The sequence below is a fragment of the Syngnathus leptorhynchus genome, chromosome 2, assembly GCF_054491065.1.
Source record: "Syngnathus leptorhynchus isolate UIUO chromosome 2, UIUO_Slep, whole genome shotgun sequence".
Classification (NCBI taxonomy): Eukaryota; Metazoa; Chordata; class Actinopteri; order Syngnathiformes; family Syngnathidae; genus Syngnathus; species Syngnathus leptorhynchus.
Window position 1 is genome coordinate 4,217,185 of NC_141196.1, and position 24,626 is coordinate 4,241,810.

General features: G+C 42.2%; 1 protein-coding gene across 2 annotated transcripts in view; it reads left to right on the forward strand.

The window, feature by feature from the left end:
• Window positions 1–24,626, forward strand: part of LOC147060199 (adhesion G protein-coupled receptor L3) — an 89,895-nt gene that overhangs the window by 2,995 nt on the left and 62,274 nt on the right. For both annotated transcript variants that reach the window (XM_085905510.1, XM_085905511.1), the window contains exons 2-3: window positions 11,361–11,428; window positions 17,964–18,029. The gene's annotated coding sequence lies outside the window, so the exon portion shown is untranslated. The remainder of the gene's footprint in view (window positions 1–11,360; window positions 11,429–17,963; window positions 18,030–24,626) is intronic.

Here is a 24,626-nt window from a genome sequence, read left to right on the forward strand (position 1 = left end):
TTGACCATGAAATCGGCTTGAGCTGCTAATTAAATATCCATTGTTACATTCGCGAGTCACTCGGAACCGACTCGGTCGATAGTGGTGTCATTGAGCGTTTTATTTTTTATTTTTATTTTGGTCAAGTATTTATTCTGAATGTCACAGGCTGCTGTTTTAATTATTCACCAGTCCCCCCCCCCTCCCCTCGACACTTTGTTTTCCCCAAATGAGTCAAAACACTTTGCTCCAAAATCATCAAAGAGGTTGTTATTCACGATATGACAGGAGGGTATAGACCCCCACGAAAATGTCAGCGTCGCATTTAACGGCGTAGGTAGCATTAGAGGGTATCCAAAAGCGATCAAAGTGACAAAGCCGCCGTCCATCAAGTTCTTTATGAGCCTTGAAGTCTGATAAATGTGTCCGCATGTGTTTTTTTTCCGCACATTTATTTTTCCGGGCAATATCGCTGACCTTTTCTCTCTCTTTTTTTTTTTTTTGTATCGCCAACCTCCGACCACAGAAGCGAAATGAAACAAAGATGCAATGCTTCTCGGCGACTAGCGCTCTAAGGGAAGTTAATTTATGGCCTGTTTGGGAGGCAGGTTTGGGCCTGAATGCAAAATAAGGTGGCGCACCTGCAGCCGCATACAAATGAATGGAAACGTTGCTTCGTATTTATACCTCCCTCCCCAAACCGTCGGGACCTCCTGATCTGACCACTAATTGCCCCGGCAGAGAGAGATGAAGCCGGGCGGCCGTATTTGTAAATATCGGCTGCAGAATTGGCAAATTAGAGACGTGACAAACTTCAGATTTCCCTTTTTCATCACATTAGCGTGATTACAAAAGCCCAAACCCGTTCGAACCCACGCTAACATTTTTTTTTCTCACCCACGTTGACAAATGACGACTTTCTCGTTGACCTTAAAAGCATTCCAAATGATTACACAAGCCTCTGAATGTCCCCTTAAATGGAAATAGCGCTCTCCCATTCATACTTGAGAAGATTTAACGAACGCGGGAGTGTCTCAGCGGGCAGGTAATTAAAAGGTTTTCACGCAGGTGGATAACGCCACAATGGAGCTCACGTTACGTGCCGCCTTTTCTTCTGGCTTTAATTAAACCCAGTTGCGTTTGAAATGCATTAAAGGAGGACGCATTTGTCGAGTTTATCAGAATCTGATTCCGTTGTAGCTTCCGAATGAATTGTAGCGCTTTTGACTCGGAGCAAATTGATTCTACTAATCAATAGGCCCGGATTGGATTCCGGAGTGTGCGAGGCGCCGTTTCGTCGAGAAAGGGCGAAAGATTTAAAAAGAAAAAAAAAAATTCAACGCCTGCTGTTCTGGTCACACGTGCTGAGCTGCGGGATCTCTCGGCAAAAAATAAACATCCCCCGCCAGTCCTTTGTCAGCTTGCTAGTGGGGACGCTGGCATTGACGCGGTGCCCCAGTGGAGCAAAGCCGCTTAAAGGACCGCACGGTTTCGCCTCACCTTGGAACTAATTGACTGCCTGGGAGCTGGCGTTTTGAAAAATGCTGACGTCTTTTGTTTGTCCACGTACGCCGGCCGTTGACTGAGATTGTTCCGTGAGCTTTATAGCCGCCTGTCGTTCATACGCGGCGGGCTTAGCGTTGGGACAGGGTCAGTGTTACTACCTTTCATACAAAACAACAACAAGAGGCTGACAAAAATAATCTCCTTCTCTACCTGTTTAAAAACCACAATCTGAGATGAGGTCTCCGAGGTCCAACAGTAAATTTTTATGATTTGTTTCGGTTCACCGCCGTATTACCTGACATCGGGGGAACCTACGGTGGTGCCCGGAGCGACAAACAACATTGAATTCTCATTACGAATATCTGCTTTTCAATTCACGGTCAGTCGTCATAATGTGTAATATGGACTAATCTCAACGAGCAAAACCATTCGGGCGATGCGATGACGACTGGAAACTGTGGGGATTTCTTAAGTTGGTCGCCGCAAGACTGTAATCAGTCATGATGTCAAAACGTTGCCCCACGAGTGCCGCCGCAGCTCATTCAGCCAAATAATAAGCAGCACACACGACGACACAGTCGTGCAGGTAAGGAGAGAGCGCAATATTTTACTCCCATATTTATGAACGTTCTTCAAAGTACCAGAGAATGCACCTTGAAGTTGGCAGGAATGCACAACAATATCACAATTAGTGCCAGTATCTGAATTCTAATATTACGCTACTGGCTGTGTAATATCGAGTTTTGTCATTTCATAACAACTGAGTTGGGATTAAGATGAGGTTTAGGGTAAGTATTTTGGGTTGGCGGTAGCTTCGACCCAGAAGTTAGGGTTACTCTATGTTTATTTTTAGCATAAAGATGGCTAATGCTAGTTGTGTTTAGGGTTGCTATTTGGGGTTAGACTGGAGTTCAGCTGGTATTTCTTAGCTTCAAAGCTCACAGTGGTTTTTAAAACACTTGCCATAGCGTAAATGCGACAGTTTGAGCTATTCTATACGGCGTCCATTCATCACAGCGGCGATCCGAATGACAAACGGTCAGATTTGACTTGTCTGATCGCCCCTTTTCCATCTTCAAGCCGCGTCCCCCGGTAGTCTTTTACTCCTCCATACAAAGCCATGATATAAATGTATATCTTTTTATGATTCTCAGAAGCGATGATATAAATGTTATTTGCTCGCAGACCGCTGCGCCGTAATTAGCTCACTATTGTATGCGAGGCGACGATTGATAGGGGGATTAATCTCATCAAAATGTTAAGCTTTTATAATCTTCTCATGGACCCCTTTTACCCTCTCATACATAATAAATGTTGTTAAAAGTCAGCCCGGCGGAGAGCTAACAGGCGTCGGCTAGCGCATCGACTGCCATGCATGCCAAACGACGACGAGCGGGTCAATATAGGTCAACTCTTTATGGAATTTCTGCCCGTAATGATTAATAAGGTTAGCGTCATTGCAGCCAGTTGAATGGCGAAGTTATCTGTAAACTCCATTGTTGGGTTTTCTTTGAATTCCCAGTGCAGAACGAGCCCGCCTAATGAACAGTCCTTCATTGATTGGCAAAGACAACAAGGATTGCTTTGTTCCTTTTTTATTCCTTATCTATTCAGGCGTTTCCTGAATTGTCTCCCAAGTCGCCACTTCTGGCAACTCGGCACCAGTGTTACATTTAGCCAAGGTGTCGCTAATGAGCGTCGCTAAAGGCCGGCTCCTGTAATCTTGTTTATGTTTAGGGCCCGGCGCGGCCAGCCAGCTTTGTGCCGGAACACAGCTGGAGAGCTCTTTTTCCGCAATTGCGGCGTAGCAGAAATAATTGGTCCTGCCCTGACACACAGGTAATTTGCTAATTTATGCCTGACAGTTTGCGTTATCATTGCTGAAAATTGCGTAAAATGCTAACAAGCTTTGCGCGTTGCTTTTGATGGATGAAACTTTTCAAATCCGACGCTAGCGTTGCGTCTAATTAGTTTGTGAGTCGTACAGTAGCTATCCCGACGTGATGTTCGGGGCTGGAAATATCTGCATACATGATGTCATAACGATCCCAAGAGAGATCTACTTCGGAAGACGCTTTTAATTATACTGGCGGGATGAAATTGAGCAGGAATGAAGCGATTTCTACGCATTGATTTTGCCCTCTTTCCGTGTGTGGATACACTGCAGGCAGCCAGGGAGAGACTATTGTAACCTTCTCTATCGCTGCACTGCAGGCAAACAGGGAGGAGGGCTCCAAGGGGGCTTTGTCCTCCCCCCCCCCATCTCCCAACCCCGTTTACACGGGGACAGCATGTGCGTCAAACCTCCCTCACATCCAATTAGGAAATGACAACGAAATGAAAAAGAATGGCGGCACATCTGGACAGAGGCTACCCAAACACTTCACCTTGAGACTAATTTGGTGTCTTTTGTTTCGGACATCTTTTGCGCGACTGCCTGAAGCGGCGATGACAAGGCCGTGCCGCCGTAGGGTCGGGTATGTTTAGACTTAGGGTTAGTTCAGGGGTGTCGTACTCATTTTTGTCAGAGGCCGCATCGTAGTCATAGTTTCCCTTGGAGGGCCATTATGATTGTGATTCTATATACAGTATAGGCTACAAACTGATAAATAACTAGTTTTGAAATCAGAGACTAGTAAAAATTGTTCAAATATTTTTAAAAGATACATGGTAATACAGCAATATTTCTATTTTTTTTAAGTAAAGCCATATCTGGCCCCCGAGCCCTGAGTTTGACACCGTTTTCCTTCACCCCTCTTATCAACCTCTAAGCAGATTGTGTCCTCCCCACCTTGCAGGTTCCTCGACACGATCCGTTACTTAAGAAATAAACGCCAGCGTGGCTTTTGTTTGTTTGTTTTCCGACGGCATTTCCGACTGTTTTTCTTGAGAACTTCCCCTGACCGCCAGTCCCGCGCAGTCACACCAGCAGATGCGCCAATTGGTCATGCAGAAGAAACCCCACTCCGGTGGCCATCTGTCTCGTCGCGTCTGTTAACGCGCGGCGACAATTTGTTTTCACATACAACTTTAATGGAATGCAAAATATGCCAAACTCATCCCATGACCCGGTAAACCTCATTCCGAAATCTCATTTCCCGAGCAGGTTAGATAGACTTGGAAATATGCTGACTGCCAACATATGTTGTGCGCAGTAGGGGTTGTCTTCAATAGATTGTTGGAATGAATTCATTTACTTCATTCTGGTGAAATTTGACTCAGGTGTCCTGATCCCAAGATGACCCTAAGAAAAGTAACACACCAAACCATAATAGGTTGAAATATTTCAAGAAACATTCCTGCGGTTAGAGTCAAGCTAGGCTACAATCAGTCAAGAATACCAAATTCCACCATATAGAAGATTATTATTCTAACTCTAGAGTTAGCGTCAGGATTGGGATCAGGATTCCACGAGCGCTGTTGGTTCTCTAGAGTCCGGAACTTTGCACTTAGCCGCTCGTCCATCAGTTCTTGTTCTTCACTGGACTGTTTTCTAAAACCGCTTTTGAAAAATAACATTGACAAAACACGACTGAATCTAATCTAATGATCACAATTCAATGGACAATTCCGTCGGTTGTTGCTATCCAGATTTTGTCGAGCCAACCCGGGTTGTTGTTTGTCCCCGTGTTTTATTCAAACACAACATGATTCTCCTCGTTACTTGAAAGCAAGATGCTGTCAAAACGCTGCCCTAGCATGCAGTAATGCGGCGCGGACTTTCCCGCCGTACGCCGATGCCTATCATTCCGTGTCGCCGCCCCGTCCGACTTTCTCCTCGGGGCTGCGTGTTTAATATGAATCTACAAATATGATTTAGTGGACAGATAGCCTTGGGGCCACGGGGAGGTTTCATCGGCGCTGCTCTCCCGTGTGTTGTATGAAACACTCAGCATATGTAGGTGAAGGTTATCTCTGATGCACTACACGCAGAAACGGACATTGCGGGCCCGCGAGCAAGTCGAGAGGTTTAAAGGTTAGCGTCCGACCGGTGACATCATTAAGTACGACTCTCCACAATTCATGTATCATTAATTTGGGTCTCGCCACAATTGCTTATTACATTTCAACAAAGACGTCGAGGCGCTATTGTTCTCTGATACATGAACTGCCGGATAGATTTATGTCTGAAAGGAAGGCTCCGTCTTTCTTCACCATGGCAGTATTTTTTGGGTTTAAATGCTGTCGGTAAGTCATTGCTCCGCAGTTCAGCCGTTTCATCAGACGGTGCTCGGGCGGTTATTTGTTGGGAGTTTATTTGTGGGTGTGGTGGACTGTAGATTGATTTGGGTTGAGTTTAGGTTTATGGTTCACTTTAGGGTTTGATTAGTTTTTGGTATTTGGGTTAGGTTGAGTTTACGGGTCAGTTAGGATTAGGTGAATTGACCAGTTAGGATTAGGTTAGGTTTTATTTGGTGCTATTTTTGGGTGGGTTCAGGTTTGATTAATATTAATCATTGCACATTTCCTTGATTTCTTTAGGTGTTGTAAAATTGCAACATCAGTCCAGTAAATTCAGGGTTAGGGTTAGGATTAGGTTAGGTTTTATTTGGTGCTATTTTGGGTGAGTTCAGGTTTGATTAAGATTGATCATTGCACATTTCCTTGATTTCTTTAGGTGTTGTAAAATTGCAACATCAGTCCAGTAAATTCAGGGTTAGGGTTAAGGTTATATAATAATTCCCTCATATTCCTACTTTGTTCCCTGACAATTGTATCTTCTTGTGGCCTCATTTGACTGACTTAAGTTCAGTCGTCATCTCCCTTAGTGCGGCGGTATGAATGGAGATACGGCTTTTCTTTGCGGGAGGCATTTGCTTTCTGATGGCATGACTCACTCGATATGAGCCCGCCACGAGGCAGACAATCTGCAAACGATTTAAGGTCTGGCTCGAGTTACGAGTCGTTTACTTCTGAATTGTGTTTTCCGCTGGAGTGTGTGCGCCCTCGTTCGCCCCCCCCCTTTCCCCTACCGCAATCCTGACCCCCACCCCGCATGCAATTTGACCCCAGGCAACTTCGGAGGCACATCCTTGGCGATGGGAGGGTGCCACCGGCGTGTGTTTCCAATAAAGTCTGTGTACGCATGTTTATTTGATTTTACCTGTGTGTGCTGGAGCGCGTGGGCTCAATAAGCATGTGTGTTGCCGGTGGGAGGGGGAAGGGGGTCCGAGGCGGCAAGGACATGGCTTGACAGGTGTGTGCGGAGGGCCCTGAAAGGTCCGCACATTTGGAATAAGCAAAAGCACAATGCGGCTATTCAGACGCAGAAGGAGACAACCGAGATATCACAGGAGCCTTGTGAGAAGGAGAAAAAGTGGGGGTTGAGGGGGCGGGGGGAATTTTACATTTTTCTTTTTTTTTTATTGTTGTTTTTTTGCTAGATGATAGTCATGTTTTTTTTCCACAATGAAGTTGAGACTTTACAAGAATAAAGTTGTTGCATTGTGTTAATAAATTTTAATTTTATGAGATAAAAGTTGTCCTTTTACAAGAATGAAGTTGTGGCTTTGCAATATTGAAGTCATACTTTGTCGAGCATGAAGCTGTGGCTTTTATGAGAATTAAGATGTGGTTTAATAATGTCGTAATGTTGACACGGAGGAAGTTGAGGCTTTAAAAAAAATGAAGTCATACTTTTGCAACAGTGTTGCAATGTTTTTTTTTTTTTTTAAAAATAGTCATAGATCCATGAGAATAAAGCAAAGTCATACTTGGACAACAAGAATAAAGTCATCCTTTTAGAATTAGGAATTGTAGTTTCATTAGAAGGAAGTCCTAATTTCGAGTACAAATCTTAATTTTACAAGCTGAAAAAAAATCAAAATTTTACCCAAATTAAGTGGAATTTTTCCACCAATAAAATCATGTTTTTTTTAAATCAAAATAATTCGCGATTTCTCTAAAATAAAGTTATACATGAACAAAAATTAATTTATGGGCATCATACCAATGAAGTCAAGGCTGTAATTGAGAGCCCAAAGATGATGATGTCATTATTAAAGAATTTCCTTTCACCACATACACTACAATTCTGGGCTCGGATAGCAACATTCTTCTTTTAATATTACAATTATATTCTTATAAAGCTCCGACTTGTCAAATCTGGACTTTGTTCCCATTCAATGACAACTTTGTTTTCGCCCTCCTATGACTTAATTGCAGGAGTGTTTTATTGTGTGCTTAAGTGATAACAAGTCTATCCCTGCCTGTCTGTGTTTTCTGCCATTTTGCTGGCTTAATCTTAAAGTCTTTGCTTCCAGACTTTATTTGCTCTTAATCACTTTTCTGTGTGTGTGTGTGTGTCTAACTGCACATGTGGAGAGCACTTGCATGACTCACCAGCCCCACGATACTAATCCTCGTCTCGCAGCACTCGTGTGGAGTGCGTCCTCCCCCGTCTCGGCCCGTATCGGAACGGCCTTGACCGCCGACCCTCGTCGGAACAAACGCTGCCAAAAAGTCGAATGTTGATTGTACATGCGTATGACGTGCGCCTCCTCCCCATCCCCCACCTCACGTCAAGGAGGACCTCGGGTGTCAAGTCCCCACTCGTGTCACCCGTACAATTTTCCCCTCTATTGACTTTTATGTTCTTCTACAAGGTTGATCACAGTGCTCGGGGTATGCACGTATTCCAAATAAAGACAAATGCGTCTCGCATAATAATATTCCGCTGCTGCGATAAACGGCGTGTGTGTTCAGGTTTGATAACTTGTTTTAGAAAGGAGCCATTGGTGACTGAGTGTGTCACACATGGGCGAAAAAATGAAGTTGTGGCTTTATGCGGGAAAAAGGAGGCCCGTCTCAATTTTACGAGATGAATGACAGTGATAGGAAGCAAGTCGGAATTTAATAAGAATGAATTTGTGGCTTTATAACACAAAAGACTCAAGATTCACATTTAATCAGATTTGCGAGGAGAAAAATAAGCCCCCCGAAATTGTCATAGATTTGCGAGGAGAAAATTGCAACAACAAAAAAATGGTCATTGCTTTGTGGGGGAAAAATTGCAAAATAAAATAGCCAGAGGTTTGCTGGGAAAAAATTGCAAAAACAGATATTAGTCATAATTTTGCAAAATTGCTCCAAAAATTGTCACAGATTTGCGAAAACATTTGCAAAAAAAAAAATAAAAAATAGCCATAGCTTTGTGGGGAAAGAAATTTCAAAGAAAAAAAATTGTCCTAGTTTGCGGGGAGAAAAATGCCCACAAAATTGTCATAGCTTTGCTAGGAGAAAAATTGCAAAAACAAATTTCAAGTTATAGAAAATGGATGGATGGAAGTTATAAGTCAAGTCAAGTCAAGTCAAGTTTATTTGTATAGCCCTAAATCACAAGCAGTCTCAAAGGGCTTCACATAGACAATCAATTGACAATTATTCTCAAAGCATCCCCTGATCTTGGGCTCCCAAAAGGGCAAGGAAAAACAAAAAAATTATAAGTTCATAATATCATAAGTTATGGATATATGAGAATAATCACACTATGAGAATCAAGCTGTATCTTTACAAGAACTACCGTATTTTCCACAATATAAGCCGCTACTTTTTGCGCAAGCTTTGAACCCTGCTATGAATCTTTCATCGTTTTTATAATATTGTATGATTTGTGCATAATCTCTTACATGAACAAAACAGGATTTTCCTTGAATGTTAGCTGTCGCGGCTTATATTCAGGTGGCCATTATGGCCACTATTCAAAGCTATTTTCTTGCATTATCGTTAGGATGCTTTGAATCACACCAACCTGTCATTTGTGCCTTTAGTCGGAAACGGCCGCCGATACTCACTTTGTTGCTCACGCCGACGAGATGCCCCCCCCCCGCTTGGCGTTCGCCTTCCGCCACCGCCGCCCGACTCTCAGCACATTTTCCACTCGGCTGATAAAATAAGCCACACTTTGATGAGCTTTCGGCAGGCCCGCGGTGCTTATGGCTCAGTAAATGCTTTTATAGAGAGACGCACGGCAGGCTCTCGACCGGAATCGGCCACACGCCGCGTTCTCATATGTTCTCGTATGTTTTTACATTTCCCGAGTTTCCTGACGAGAGCTTCGTGATGGGAGACTCACCCGAAAAAGGAATATTTGCAATTTTTGCCCAGAGGCCATATGAATGTTTGCCTGAGTAGTCCGAGCTTCTTTTCATCGTGATAGTTTGACTATATTGTGTCCTTGATGCGGAAAAGGGCTTTTAGCGTATTGAGCGCGTGAATGGCGCTTTTTGTAAATTTTCTGCTACACTGCAGAGAATAAATACACCGCCACACTTTTCTTTAAGAAAAAATAACAACTTTATTTCTTGTCTGTTGATCTTTTGTTTATTCGTGTCACTGAATAGCGACTTTTGTTGGAAGATTGTTCACGCTTGAGCTTGAATTATTTGTTGACGTTTCATTTTCAGTTTGTTTGACATGAGTAATGCATTTATTTCAAATTGAGCTTTTTAAACAGGAACGAAGAGACTTTAAAGTGCCAGTGTATATTTGAAGACATAATGTACATCAAGTAAAACAAACAGGAGTCAAAAACCCTGCAGTGAATTCTATTTTTATTAAATTTTCAAACGGCCGAGAAATTCTGCTTTACTGATGCCACATCTGTTCTCATTTTACTAAGTCACACATTTAGGAAAACAAATATAACTCACCAAAGCAGTTTTCTGAGAAACTGTGTGTGTACTTTGGACTTTTACTCTTTTACTCTTTTTTTTTCTTTTTTTTTTAATCAAAATCAAAACAGCCACTGTCATCTTTACAAATGTCATTTGAGCTCATGACTAAAAAGAAGAAATTGTGTGCCAGTTTTCAGTACTTGTGCTCTTAAAAAAAACTCAGGGAGCTCAGATTTACAGACGCCACTTGAGCTTTTTTTTAAAGACATCAGTTAGTCATAAAAACTACAAGTGATAACGGCGAGACGGCCCGACACTAATGCGGACAGAGTGAGGGGAAAACAACACGGCCCCTGAAAGGTGAGTGTGGATGGCCGCCATTAAAATGCTAATATGCCGTACGGGATATTTACTGCGTGGCGCTAATGCACTTTAAAACAGGCTCTTTGTCGCTCAGGCCCATCGCCGAACCCCCGTTGAGCCTCAATAAATCAGCCATTAAAAAGCCGATGCGACCTGGATTTACAAAGCGGCACATGGCGGCTTTGTCACCGCTGCGGGAACCGTGACAGATTTATGAAGACCTCACTTCATAATTGCTGACAAAAATAAGCCCCCACCCCCAAAAAATAGACAAACATGCATTTTTTGTAACTTTTTTCAGAACTGCGACAGAAATGTCATCGCAAATGTGTGACCTGAACTGTGACCTTTGACTAATAATACATGATAAAGACTGAAAAAAAATTACTTAATTTACAAACAGTTATTTAAAAATATATATTAACATTATATTTCTATCTATATGCTTATATAGAAGCATTAAATTAATAAAACTTTAGATTTTAGTCAATGTACCATGAAAAAACTGCTATAAATAATATCGAAAAAAAAATCTCCTCCTCTGTGTATGTTTTTAACTTTTTTTTCCCAATTTATATATATATATATATATATATATATATATATATATATATATATATATATATATATATATATATATATATATATATATATATATATATATATATAAAAATCATATTTTGATTGTTTTATGGAGTAGTCCCTAGAAAATAAATCCCTCCTCAAAATTTTAAAATTGCTCCTCAGATGAAGTTATCGATTACATTCATTCGATACATTCTCAGTTTCAATTTATTCACTCATTTGAAAACCTATTCGGTGAATATCTTTTAAATAATATGAGTTCAACATTCAATAAAATTTGAAAAGTTGTTTCTTTGTGTGTGGGCTTTTTAGGATGGATGGTGTGGCTTCGTGATGCGGAAGGTGATGACGGGCAACTGACGCGGCGAGCTCGGGCCAAGGTAGGAACATCGGTTTGGGCCCCCACAAGCTATACCATATTTCGCATTCCCTTCTCAGTGGCCGTGCATATTTTAGCCGTATACATTGTTTACATTGCTCCCCGAGCCCTCCATTGAGGTTTTATGCCTGTTTTTTTATGACGCTGTATTCAACAGGAACAAGGCATAAAAACTGGCACCGGGGGCGAAAGTGCCATATCAGCTCTTTTGATAAGTCGGCGGGGGGCTCGTATTGTGTTTTCATGACAGCGCGGGGGGCTGGCGGCTTTCGGAGGGGGGGGGGGGGGGGGGGGGGGGCTACCCACGCTCCACTGCAGACACATTCCGGGGTAATCCCATATTAGTACACGTGAATTCATTTGCATTTCAAAAAAATAAAAATAAAAAGAAGAAAGCGCAAGGGCGGGAAATGTTGCTGACGAAGGAGTAATGTCATTAGGCGCAAGGTGAAAATAAAACATTTGAATAAAAGCGAAAGTGGTAGGACGCCGTAAATTTGCTTTGCGTTTTGCCAACATCTCGTCCTCGACATGCCCGCCTCGCCCAAATCAGCCGCCGATGAAAAAGACTGCCCCTTTGCACTCACTTAGCTGCTAACTGCTAGCTGCTAACGCCGTATAACACGTTGTCAGTGTAATTAATTAGTTTTGTTAGCATCTTTAATTAATTTGATTGATTTCTGGATGACGTGTCAATATTGTTGGCAACAATTTGTGACTGTAATATATACTGGCACCAACAGTCGGGAAGACGAGTCAAGTCAGCCGGCACGCTAACGCAATGGCGTCGAGCCTAGCATGAACAGTGGTTGCTTGACGGTACACATCAAATGAACGGGTACTGACAGCAGAAAAAAAGCTTCTTTTTTTTTTTTTTTTTTATTCCTGCAAGGAGCTTGTACTTTGTCAAATCCTTTTTGCCTTTGAGGTTTTTTTTCAAACTTGCCTTTTTTCCGGCGTCTCACTGGCTGAAATTAGCTCACAGTGTGGCGTTCCTGCCAAGTTTAAGTAGCCAAAGACACCTGAGTCAAAATGTTAACAACACGTTTACAGCCATTACCAACAGTTTGCTCATCGGGATCAAATGACACACAAACTCCAGCGTAATTTCATCTGGCTGCTGTTGTCACGGCAACGCCACTCTGCGCATTGATGTGTCTTTATGAGCGTGGCTCTTCATTAAGCACTGTGTGCCTTCAGACAAACATGGTCACTTAGAAGGCTCGTGATGTTCGACTCGGTATCCGTGCGACGGGACCCGCTGCTTCCTCGCCTGCTGCCGTTGCCCGGGTAACCAAAGCGACCCGGCGGCTCTGGACGCCGTTCAAATCGGTGAGCGCACACTGATGCTTTGGGGGGCCCGCGAAAAGGTTTCCCTTTCAATGCAAACGACCCGCTTTGCATGATTTGGTGACACCTGGGCTGAAATCCCGATTTGCAAACAAATGGCGGCGCTTTAAGATAACACGAGGCAAATTCGAATTTCGTCGTAAGGGTATTATGGTTAACAATTGGAGGCTTCTATGGGCAGTCATGCAAAGTTCTGCCATTCAAAATCAAAGATGAGCAAAGTGGCTTCCTGTTTTGTGGGTCTACTACACATCATATGACCGAGAAGCCTCCCAAATTTCATGTTGGAAACTCAAACTGGCTGATTTTGTTGCATTAACTAGTGTGGTACTAAACCAAAATGTTAGCCTCAAAGCAAAATTTTTTCTTTTTTAGTTTTGGAGATTTCGATTTTTTTTGTGGGTCTATGCATGACCGAGAAGCCTCCCAAATTTCAGTCAGCATTTTTTCTTTAAATTCCTGCAAGGACCTTGTACTTTGTCAAACATTTTTTCCTTTTGAGCTTTTTTCAAAATGGACTTTCTTTGATTGGCTGAAATTACCTAAGTGTGTGTGGGGTGGGTTCTTAGCTGTTGAATTCTTCTGGGCGGTTCAAAGCAAAATAGCCGACATTCCGTACCTTTTCAGGCATGCGATTTTGAGACTTTTTGGTGGATAAAACCGTGTTAGATATGGCTTCTAAACTTCATGTCCCCTCCCTACATTTCAAAAGCTTTTTGTGAGTCAGGCCTGACTGACGAGTTAGTTAGGTGCTGCTTTTTTGGTTAGCAACATAATGCAGCGGATATTCAAATTCATTTCTAGTCCATGGCCAGAATTTGAAAGCTAAAACGACTCCATGGCCTTTCATTCAGGTGAAAAGCATTTTTCATCCAGCTCAAGTATAAAGTGGAAAAAAATCCACCGACTAAAGCCAGATGAATAATGATTGCACATACTTTGCCTCGCCCGTGACTTATTTTTCATTTTCCTTCACCCCGTTTCCATTTTAAGGTGAGAAATCCCAAATCCTTTTCCTCGAAAAATTGCCTGCCACTCCGCCACAACTGGGTAGCGCGGTGGTGGGGGGCTTTGGGGGAGGGGGGGGGGGTTATTGTTGAATTTGCTACCTGACAAGCAGCGGTAATCAGAAGCTGTCGGGTGTGAAGTGTCCTCTGCTGCGAGGTGGACACGACGGAGGCTACCCCAAAAAAAAAAAAAAAGACTGCGTTAAATCTCGTCTCGGCTGGCAAAACGGTTGTTTGTCAGGTAAAAGAGGCTTGCTGGAGTGCGTCGGCGCAGTTTCATGAGCCCCTCATCATCATACATCACCGTCAAGATCCTTTTTACATCCCCCCCAGTACCAACATTGAATTTCCATATTTGCTCAATCCCCTGCTCCCAAAGCCGTAAAAACAACTACCTGCGGAAATTATTGATTTGCATCTGTTTACCTCTGCCGTAAGTATCCCGACGGTGCCGTCGTACCCGTCTGTAATTTTTTTTAAATTTTTGTTATTTTCATTATATCCCTAAACCGGAGTGAGAACGAGGGAGGCTGCAATCTCGTTCCGCCCTCCGCTGGATTTTTTTATGTTAAAAAATGAGCATCAGGCACTACAGTGGCGATATTATTTGATTTTAAAGGTGCAAAGTAAAATGTGCTGAAATTGCAAAATTTTATTTACTAATGTCTCAGCTTCTGATTGGCTGACATGACCTCATAGTCACAGGCATCCTTTTACATCAGATTTACATATTTGTTAAATTATACCGCTCCCATAGCTGTAAAAACAACTGCCTGCAGAAATGATTGATTTGCATCTGTTTATCTCTCCCGTACGCAAACCTTTTTCTCCTTCTTTTTTTTTCGCGGGAGGACGCAGGGGGGGGGGAGGCTTGCAATGTGGTTGCACCCTCCCCTGAAGTTTTATTTACAAGCCCAGTCTGGCAATAAAGAGTGCAATTTATGACTTACTTTTTAATTAGAAATAATGTCTTGTAGCATTTAAGTGATGGATGGTTTAATCAATATATAGAGCGAGCCGGGCCGATGATCAACGTCCCCGCCGAGTAGCCTAACTTAACACTTTACCTTTCAGGAGAAATATGCACTGTTGACTTTCTTTTCTCGCTCCGCTTCTCCGTCATCACTGTCGAGTGAATCAAGCTTGCCCTGTCATGGCGTATTTAAGCAAATATGCAACCTCAATGAAAGCTTTTTGCGGAGGCGGCGGCTTTAAGAAGGACAACTTTTTGACGCCGCGTCGGCTTCAATGCGATGTGACAAGCTGGGAGAAATTTTGTTCATATTCGACTCGCCCTGACAGTTGCTGGTAACTTTCTGAAAAAAAATCATGAGAAGCAGCAAAAATGGTCAATGGAGACTTCTTCCAAGGTTAAATTAGTCAGATGCATAACATTAATTAGAAGAATAGCCTCAGTAAGATGGAGCTACATAGTCTTTCTTAATAAGGCACATAGCAGTATCTCAAATCGTCTTTCCTCATTGAAATGAATGGAAATGCCATTAATCTGTTCTAGGCTTTCTTCTTCAATGACACAAATGTTTGATTTTGTTTTGTAATCAGCAAAAACAGCACACCAAACTTTGTTGTGCTGAGTTGACACTCACTTGGAAATCTTTTCTGTGCCCCTTTTGGCCACTGGGTGACAGTGCAGTTCGTGCATGTACAATACAGTCATGCAAAAACAAACAAAGTAGACTCGACTTCTTTCACTACGACTCAGTAAGTTGCTGTTGTATTAGTTGTCTTTGATAAAGGGTTAAGAATACATGCCTGTCGGTATTTTTGCGTTGTCTGTCTGCATGTGTTGCTTCCCTGTTAGTGTTCAAATTTAACCGTAATGCAAGGTTAGCGAGAGGTTGTTTTTAAGGCAACATTTTTTTCTTATATAACGTGTAAGTCTTTGTGTTGTATATCTAGTGTGAAAATAAACCTAAACTGTCAATGGTAATTACTTGAATATTAAATGTATTATTTCGTAAGAAGCGTTGGTAAGATGTGAGGTGAAATGTAGCAGACCACCTAGTTAAAGGCTAACAGATGAGCTAATTTTAGCCACATGGACTCAAGGCGGCGAGTATCACCCTTCCTTAAAGACCAAACACAACGGCTTGCTTTCACCCTGCTTAGCGTTGCGTTCACCGCCCCGAGCCTTAATAAGAAACATGACACAGATCCTCAACTATGCTCTAGTCAATGCTTAACTGACCCCCCGCACCGTCTTGACCCGGCCTTTTGGTTCTCTCCGCCATTCCTCCTTCTGCTGAGCTTATCAGTCGTCTTTTGTGCAACATAAGTCCGCTGATAAGCCTTATATTGGTGCCGGGGTTACTCACGTCTGTCTTTGTTCATTCATCAGAATCCCACTAATTCCCTCCCGGAAAAGCGTGTTTTTCCCAGAATGCAGGTGTTTCGGCGTACGCAAGGGCACGCCTGATCTGTCCCGTGCAAACATTTAGTCACCAGCGTCAGCTTTTGTATTCCCGTCGAGCTCTGTTAACCCCCCCTCCTCAATATGTACACGCTCGGTGGAGAGTACACACGGCTAATCTCATTGACGGTGTAAAAACATTCGCCTGATAGGTATGCAGCGTGAGCCCGTGATGACAGACAAAATTTCTTCCGCTTTATTTCAGGCCGCAAAGACGCGCCGGAAAATCATTCCCATGTTTGTTCAGAATTCAACTTGCATACACACAATATATTTGCATTAAATCTTAAAGAAATGTTTCATTTATGTAGTTTTTATGCGATAAATAAAATAAAATATATCAGCTATTTTTCCCCCAAATGAGAAAGAAAGAAAATGAAAAAAATCTCTCGATAATAAAAATAAAATAATAATAAATGAAATAAAATAAATAAAATATCAGAAAGAAAAGTCAGTCTGTTGTTTTTAGATTTTTTTTTATTAAAAAAAACTTTTATTTTTTCCTGCACATGATAAATAGATTTATTTATAGAAAAAGACATTTTTTTATTTTCATTATATCACTTGTCAAATTCATTCTTACTTAACTCTGAGGGCTGGCTAAGAGACTGAGGTTGCATATTTGCATGTTGATTGGGTGACCGGTCTCACCACCCTGGGTCATCGTAATAATAAACGTCCAGATTAATATGGCTTTTTAACTATCAACTAGTTAACAGCTGATAGGCTGTTTCCGAATACACAATAAGAACTGAAAGTTGGGACCGGTCTAATCGGCGTCAGCATTGTCCGTTATGCCCGATCGTCTTTCCTCTCTTTTGTCAAGCGAGCTACGCGAGACAAGCAGAGAACAAAAGATGAACGTCTCGCGCTCACTTTTTTGTTGTTGTCGTTACGTTTTGTCTCTTCGGGCCCTGTAATAGCATCCCCTTGACAATAATTGGGTGTGAATGAAACACTTGTGCTGGCCTCCAGTAAGGTTCACACACAAAAAAAAAGGTGGAGCGGCGCGTTGGTTGAACGGACAAATGCTCGCAATGCAGGAGCTCCCGGAGATTGATTGAGAGGTTTTTGGCGGTGGCTTAATTGCGCCGCGCGCCATCTGCCTGGCTTCCGGAACCTGCCGGGCATGTGACAGGTTCCAGCGGAGTCGCTGACGAGCAGATGTGCTCGCCGACGACATCATTCGTTCTTACTTTACCTTCTCGTTTTTCACCAATGTCTTGAATCGAAACCGAGAGAAACGAATCGGGGACGAGCTGACATTTGTTAGAAGCACGGCATGAATACGATAAATCAGATTTGGGATTATAAGGCGCATTGGTAGGCACATGGCTGGAGTTTAATGTAATTTGCTGAAGCAAAACAGTTTGTGTTGTTTCTATTAGTGCTGCCATTGATGGGAAGCATTTGCATAAATCAAAGCCCCCCCCTCCTCCTCCTCCACACTCACTCAGATTCAGTTATGCTATAGAGATGATTGACAGATGAATTTCGTAAAAAATCCTCAATCAATACATTAATTTCCTGGCAGAGTGACGGCCGTCATGGGAGATGTGCTCAAATGGCAACATTTCTTTACTCTAATCAGGAGAACCCAAAGGAAATTCCAAATGCAAATGGCTATCAGGATTTTCAATGTGTGCTTTTCTATGTGCTGATGTCCCTGTGTTGTTTCACAAAATGGATTCTTTCGCTCTTCAGCTCTATTCTATTCTGTTTTTTTTTTTTTTTTTTTGCCTCACCAGAATAAAAAGAATGCTGGGAGCCACCTGACTGGATGCCAACTGTCCGGCTGGGCATTTCTAAATAAGGTAATTAATTGCATTTGCATCCCGAATCTATATAATACATTTAATTAAATATATTTAATACATTTAATTAAAAATAATATTAGTGCTGTGTGAGCACACCTCCCCAAAAAAGACAAATAATTAAAACATGATATTGATTACAATATGACTTTTTTTTACATCAGATTTATGAACTAAAAACGTTTAACTGAACAATAGACGAGGGAAACATCTATAAAAATTAAATTAAAAGTACACTATAAAGTACACTATATTTGTAAAGTGAAAATAGAATAAAATGTGTGCTGTGAGTAAAAGTATAATAAAATGTAGTCTAAGTCAATTGATTTTATAAATTATTTCTTTAACTAAAATATGTAATCCAACAAACTAATATCACTGTATAGGATGAATAATTTGTACTACTCAAGAAATAAAATTCATGCTGTGTTTTTTAACAAAAATGGCTACTTCATGAAATAAAATCTAATTAAATTCCATCATAAACAATGATATATATTTTTTGTAAAAATCTGCTTTTTGTCCATCAGTCCCAAAGGCTACTTGGCCTGCACTCTGCAACTGCTCTGGTCATTACCATTCAGCAGATGCACTGTTTGGCACATGGACAAAAAAAAAAAAGTTTGCATAATTTATTCAAATCCGTCGTGAGTGTTTGAAAAATGGCGTGTGGCTTTTTAACTAAATACTGTAGACAGATCCCAGCCCGCACATCTAACAGGACAAAACTTTATTTGTCCTCTACTGGTAGAATTGATTCAAGTTCCTGAATTTGACGTGGCGTCTCTTTCAGTCTCGTTGCTCGTCTGGGAAAGTTGCCCTTTGTCCTTTTGCATTCAAATGGCTTGTGTGAGGGGACCGTGTTGGCCAGTGCAATAATAAAAGCAGAATCGTTTTTCTATTGAACAAATAATAGAGGAGAGGAGCGCACGTATTGTATTCAAGTCTACGAATGCAGCTAGACAGCCGCTACGATTTCCATTAGGTGACATTGTAAGCCGGCTATGTCGATACAACTACAGCATTATTAACTTTACAAAGGAACGCAATTTAGAATATAATATGATTAAATGCATTCTTGCGCAAGCAAAAGAGCAATAAATAAATCTACAATCTTTGCCTGGGCTCGAATCGGCTCAACTACAATATTTCGCCTCTGGCAGCGGAGTGAAATGGGCTTTTAAAATCCTAAAGCAGACGTCTCCTCGGGGAGAGGCGCATAAAACTGTTCCCGGAGCATTCAGGTGTGTCCGTAGAAATGTGTCGGCGTAAATCCGGTTTTTCATAATCGCCCCAAGCCGTTATAGCTACGTCGAGGTGTTCCCGATGGAACAATGTCGGACATATCTGGTTGCGGTGTGACACAATGTCAAACAATCCTCCGGTTTCCTGCTTTGAAAAGAGCAAACTGGCTTCTGTGGGATCCAAGCCCTTGAAATTGGAGTCGTAATTGCTCTTCACTTACTTCCAGGTCAAGTCGGGCCTCGAGAGATGTACTTTGCCGTGTTTATTTCTATTGTGCCAGCTAACAGTCAAATGGCACAATGGAAACGTCATCGTGTAGAACTTCGCATAAATTACAGGACACGTACGTTGCTTGCGTCAACAAGAATCCTACCAACTTCTTTTTTTTAACCGTGACTTAGGTCTCGATGTCAGGGACGACATCTTTCACAATCTGGAGGAAATCTTTTTTTCATCTCGCCTTCCTGAAAGAACCTTGACATGGCGGAACGCTAATAAGAAGGAACCTAGCGCTCAATTTATCAGTCAATTTACGTTAACACTCTCACCTGTGATCGGAAGTTCGGGGTCGTGACGGAAGGAAGAAGATCTGCGATACAAGCCGCCGAAATGAGTTTCGTCCGCGAGGTGTCGTGGCTCTCGCTTAGAGATAAAGGGGACAAGTCGTCGGTCATCCGGGAACGGCTCGGAGTACGGTTGCTTTTCCTCGGTATCGAGATCTGGATCATGTGGTTGGGATGCCTCGAGACGCCTCCCAGACATGTCCCACTGGGACCAGACTTGAAAGTCGCACTGTGGCTGATTCTCAATCGGCGTTGTTGTCCGTTTTTATCATCAGTCACGGCAACAAATACTTTTCCTGTTGAAAGATTTTGCACGGAATACCTGAATGATGTTCTTGTCAATTACTCATCAGTTGGTGTTTAGTGAAGCCTTGGCTGGGAAAATATGCCAAGATTCATTTTGGAAATACATCAAAGTAGGCGGGGTGAACAAGTACACAGCTGTTCCAATTTACAAAGAGGGTTTATAGGAAGTACAGTCTTAGGAAGACCAGATTTGGTGACTTCACCAGACCGTATTCTGCGTTCTTCATGGTGAGGTGTTTCTCGGCATGCCTGGCAGCGTTTTGGATGAAGTGGGAAGTCCGGGATTCTCGGCTTCGGTTGCCGCCCTTGAGACCTGACCCCGGGTCAAAATATGGATGGATTGATTTTATGAATTTCTGATGTAAAGACTGGTTCAAAGTCTTTTCAGGCTTAGCTTCTTGAGATTTTGACTGGTGATAAATATGTCTGCGTAATTTCATGTAGCAAAGTGAAATTGCTTTCAGGCACTGATTTTGGTATTTTGAAATAAATAAATAATGATTTGAAGAGGAAAGACACACTCGGATTACTTCAGGGGTGCCAAAGTCTCAATCAGTTTGGACACGGAGCAGAGACCGGTCTCACCAAGCGACTGGCACGGAATTCCTTAACCAGTTGGGTGGGATGGGGGGAGGGGGTTCTCTGACAGATGTCCAACACACACACAGCTGACGCCTCAGGCTGGCAAGTGGATAACATCATCTCGTATTGCCAGTCAAATATCTCCATCGGGAGGGGCAGGAAGTGTGGGGAGAATTCCAGACTGGACAGTTCGGCGACTCGTCGGCAGACAAATTGAACGGCGACATCAGAAAAAAAAGCCTCTCTCTGCGAGAATGATGATAGCCACGTCTCATTAAAAGATGAATTAAAGCCCATCCCGCTAAAAATCTGTTACCATCTCCAAAGTTGAGCGGCGCCATCGAGTGTGATGGATACTCCCGCGACGAGATTGGAAAATGAGTGATGGGTCGCGGCCGACGGGGGAGCGGCGACCTGAGCGGCATCAATTTGGGAACTTGTTTTGAGACAATTTATCGCTGGGATGACTGCGTGTCAGAGCTAAAGAACAAAAGACTACAAGGAAGCCCATAGGACCGGGACATCTTTAGAATTTATTTACCTAACCTTTATTTGGACAGGTAAGGAAAATTGAGAAAGGATTCCCACATGGACACAGTGAAGTTTGAACAAAAGCCAAAAACAAAAGGAATAAAAATAGAAATAAAATATAGTAAGATAAAAATATAGAAAAATAAGTACAAATATACAAAAATAAATACAATTAATAAAAATAAAACAATAAAAATATAATAAATTATAATAAATAAAAATAAAACATACTAAATAAAAATAGAAAAAATGTGTGTCACAATGATACTGTTAAGTAACATAATAATACAATTTTTTATTTTAATGAATGACAAAAGGCCTTCTTGGGCCGGCGCGACAACAATGAATGATATTTGACGTAATTACATTTCAGTAATTAATCCCACAGCTTCTCAGTTGAGCTCTTCAGCATTCACACGCAATTTATGCCAAAATTGCATTCTTTTGTTGATTGATTTATTTGGCCGCGCTCTCACCGGAATGAACGACTGCACATTTTTGTCAGCGTTGCGCTCCTCAGTGCTGGCCCGATGCAATTAGCGCCTCCCTGCCTTCAAGTGGGCCCAACATTTGTTTGTGGCACAAGTGGACCACGTAGAACCGCACCGGAGTGCAATTAGGGACTTGGACCGAGAACTCGGTTGGAATCAAATGTGCGGCGGCCCTCGTGGACAAGATTACCTCTTATTCTTTCCAGTTTAATCCCTGAGCCCTCGTTTGTATCAATCCAAATCCTTTTCTCCAATTCCATGTTGTGCATTTTTAATGGCGGAGACGGCAGCAGAAGGGCCTAATTCGCCTCGTTCGCTTTGAGCCCGGGGCCAGAGCAGCTTTAGATTACTACACAGAAGTACAAGTGCTTTCACCAAGCCGCTTCTGTGGAGTACTTTTGTATTAAATCAAATGTCAAGTCATTGACATGGACGTTGAGTCGTTTAATTTTTTTTTTCTCTATATTTCACTTGAAATACAAGAAATGACACAATGTTTTCATTTTTGTCATTGATTGATATTATTTAGATGTAGACCCACACTAAAATGAAGACATTTAATGATCTTAATTGATCAATAAACATTAAATATATGACTGGATGATTAAAGTACCACATCACTTCATATTTTATTGACTTGGTTTATCTAATACTGGCACAAGACACACCCCAAATTTAAAAGATAAATACACAAGAGATTTATCTTTTTGTTTGTTTCATTTTGACACTTCCTCCTTGACTTAACAATTGAGGTCGGGTGAAAATCGAATCAATATATAAGCCATTTTCCCCAGTTAGATCCTGGCATAAAGAAAACTATCAAATGAATGAACAGACTAATTATATGACCTAAATCCATAAAATATGTCTCATAACTTTAATACATGACTGAACAAACAAACATTTTACTTCAATTAATAATAAATATTAATTTCCCCTGATTTATAAACTGCTGCTTTGATTACATCATTGGGCTGTTCAACAAAAACTGATTTAAAAAAAATCCTTATTTTAAAAATGTGTCCTTATTACTATAGATATAAGCTTCCCTGGATGACAGCAGGATCATGTTTTTTTTTTTTTTTTTCCCAAAAAAAAAGAAAGACTTGCTTGGAATTCAAGGAGCAAAGCGATCTATCATCGGGTGTTTGAGGTCTCGCTAAGATCAGGCACCTCGAGACCGGCGCCGGTGATTCTTTTTGTTCTTGCAGCCCTAAGAGCATTTGCCTCGACAAGAGAGGCGTGTATTGCTCTCTTTGTTCCGAGACGTACCCCATGAGGATGTTTGCCCAGACCAATCAAACTCCATTCACTTCTCGTCTGAGGACCGCCAGAACCCGCCGCCCGACTACGGCGAGCTCTTGACACTCACATGTTTGGCAGGCGCCTCTTCCCTGTGGCTGGGGGGGAATAAACACCCCACCCCCCTCCATTAAAGATGAGAGCCTTTGGGAGAAGGGTTAGCCACCAGGAAGCCCCCAGAAATGAAGTTGATGTTTTTTCAGCCGCATCATTTGAAATTGCGGGAGGCTCGTCTTAAACAAATTGTGGCGAAGGAACCTCTCCGGCGGCGGCCATATTTTGCCTTACTCGTTGGCATCTGTAGGGATCTGTTTGCCATGGTCACACACCTGGAACTGTGACGGTTATAAACGTCAGTGGCGGTAAAGAGTTGGATTGCGAAAACTCAAGTGAAGCAGGATTCCTAAACTGTGGTGTCTGCACCAAATTGGGATGTTTTTCTTTTTTTTTTTAAATTGTCTTAAATACAACTTTGGCTTTAAATGCACATTGTTTTGATTTTGTTTCCGGGTCGATGGGGCAAGGCGGATCTCAGTTTTCCTCCAAATAGGCTTCGATGTACGCCATCTGTGTGTTGAAATGATACGTGGTTTAAAATGTTTGGCCAATGCCATTGAGATCAATCTACTCTGTTCTGAAGGTTGATTTCGATATTGTTATGAGCCCCCCCCCCCCTCAAAAAAAAGTCCCAGAGAGCAGATGGAAGATGGTATTAACGCGGTAATCACTTCTGGATTGAGTGGATCGCCTGGCTGAGGACGTTGTGCAATTTCTGTTTTAAAGATTTCATTAGATTTTGTGCACGGCATCAGATAATGATATTGAAATGCGACGCGCTGTTGGGATCAGCGCTATTGACATCGGTGTAGCGCTGAGACGCCCAGCTAAAATTGATGTTTGTGTGTGTGTGTGTGTGTGTCATTGCTTTTTCCTCCTCCTCCGCCTTCTTGTGAAATCAGACTGGGAATGAAGTGGAAAATTATGCATGTGGTGTTAGTCAGGAGGAAATTGAGACCTGAAGTCAAATACAAATAAGCCTACAAAAGAAACAAGTGTGAAACTCAACTTTGGAAACAGCGAAGAAGCCTTGCGTCTCTTCCAAGTCATTCTGAAACCGCCGTGAAATTTCAACCTGTTCCGGATTCAAGCGACAGATTTTACCGCGCTTCAGAATTGCTCGACAGTCGTTCTGACATCGGTAAGGTCATGTTTTGCTAGGCCGCTCATCCATCATACCAATAACCCCGCCAATGCTTCTGACCCGGATCTGCGTAAAAACCGCCGGTGTCGGCACAACAGCTCAGAAATATATCGACGCTGGAATCCATCGGCGTTGAGGTCACGCAGGTTTTATCGTCTTAACGTACCCCGACGTCTCAGTCTTGGGCAGAGCAATTTCTTTTAGTGTCTGACAAACGGCAGTCGAGTAAGGGTTGCCGTGGTAACCCGGGCCCACCTTGAGCCAATCTGGCGTACGATAATCCCTGCTGTGCATCTAGTCATTTTCTACGTGTCATTTCCTCTCATGGATGGAGGTTTTGCTCAGGAGGGTCGGCTTTTGGGGGTGCGGGGCGGTC